The sequence below is a fragment of the Manihot esculenta genome, chromosome 10 (genome assembly GCF_001659605.2).
Source record: "Manihot esculenta cultivar AM560-2 chromosome 10, M.esculenta_v8, whole genome shotgun sequence".
NCBI classification, from domain to species: Eukaryota; Viridiplantae; Streptophyta; class Magnoliopsida; order Malpighiales; family Euphorbiaceae; genus Manihot; species Manihot esculenta.
The window spans coordinates 31,232,168-31,233,976 of record NC_035170.2 but is presented as its reverse complement, the minus strand read 5'-3'; the positions used below and the strand labels follow the sequence as shown (position 1 = coordinate 31,233,976).

General features: G+C 36.4%; 1 non-coding gene across 1 annotated transcript; it reads right to left on the bottom strand.

The window, feature by feature from the left end:
* Positions 1-1,330: 1,330 nt before the first annotated feature.
* TRNAA-UGC lies at positions 1,331-1,403 on the bottom strand. The gene has a single exon. It is a non-coding gene; the product is annotated as a tRNA-Ala (tRNA).
* Positions 1,404-1,809: the final 406 nt, after the last annotated feature.

The following is a 1,809-nucleotide window of genomic DNA, read 5'->3' as shown; positions in this document are numbered from 1 at the left end:
TTAACTCGCAAAACTCTATAAACCAAGTTTCATGAGAATCTTTAGAAAAGGGCAGTGTTATGGAAATAATTTTCATGATAATAACAATTTGGTTCACTGAAGTATTTTGTAAAATTCCAAGTATTCTATTTGGTTATAAACTTAATTATGTAGGCTTTTAGCCTTACTGAAAAGATTTCAGATAGACATAGAGGGTTCTCGATTAATGATCCTGACTACTCTAACTTTATAATCAAAGAAAGTGAAAAGAAAAGAAATCATCATTTTCCTTCATGTACTCTTTTATAGAAAAAATTTCTCCAAAATGCTTTGATGACCGCTGGATTTTCCTACTCCAATCCTGGGCCTAGATTACGGCCACGGCCCATGAAAGGAAGGCCCGCACGCCCTCTTAGGTAAAACAGGCCCGGATCATCAGACCCCTGAGGCCGGACTCCACCAGATTCTTCTTTCATCGAGATCGGCCCAGCCCGTATAACCTCCCCACGGATTCTTTCTCCTCCTGGGTTCATCGTCCAGCCCAGCTCTCGGCCCAGCCCAGAATCCAGAACGAGACTCGTCATATAGCCTGGCAGATCCGCTCAAGTGTACGCACGGGGGAGAATCAGAGGCCGTTACGCATGGAGCAGGCACCTGATACACTCGTACGCCCATATCTGTACGGCAGAGACGCGTTGTCCAATCATGGGAGAGCCATTATACGTCACCAGCAAGCAGGAAAAAAATGATAAAAGGGATACTCCTCTAGGGAGATAAGCCAAGTTTTTTCTTCAATACACAAACCCTTATAAAACCCTAATCTATTAGATCTCAGATCATCATGCATCATTTTGTAGACAAAATAGTGAGCGACTGTAGTGTCTGCACAAAATCACAAAAGCAGATATCAAGTGCCTTTATATTTATATATATATATATATATATATATGGCAGAAAATAGACATCTCCACTGCTGAGATATGAAAGAGACAGCTAGCTTCCTTGAGTTTTATTCATGGTGGTTGTGGCCTTATGAAATGACTCACTGCTTTCTTTTTCAATTTCTGTTGAGGGAGAGATTGGTCCATTGAGAATACTTTTAATTTTTTTTCTAATGTGGATTGTGAATTCTCAATCTCAAAAACAATGTTTTCAGATGAAGATTTGTAGAGAGTTGCAGGAAATTCAGTGAAGACAGTGTACTTGACAAAAAAACAAAGGAAAAGCCTGAAATTTAAGTGGGATTTTGAAGCTCTAGAAAAACTGGGCTCGTGAAAGCCTGAATTGGCACTTGACATGGGCTGGGCCTCTTCGTTTTCAAGATTAGGCAAAATAAATATAAAAAAAATAGTGGAGATGCGGGGGATCGAACCCCGTACCTCTCGCATGCAAAGCGAGCGCTCTACCATGTGAGCTACATCCCCACACATGTAAAATCGGCTGTGGCTAAATTCAAATAGCATCTTCAATTATTATGATAGGTGAATAATTAGTTTGATGATAATGACGAGATTACCTTCAATTTTTAAGTAAAATTAGTCTATGTAAAAACCTAATTAGAGATTCTATTAAATTCTGACGAGATTTACCATTTGAAGTTCAAATAAAAAAAAATTAATGTTTTATGAAATAAAATTAAATTTAATAATTACAATAAAACAAGTATTAAAATTCAGTTATTACAGGTAAAAATTACCCATTTTTGATATGGGAGAGGAAAGAAAGAAATAAATAAATAATCGGAAAGGCATAACTATTCTTTGTGTTTGAAAATAATAATTTTTTTCTATTTAATTTTTTTCAATTTAAAGAAAATTTATAAAATCATAT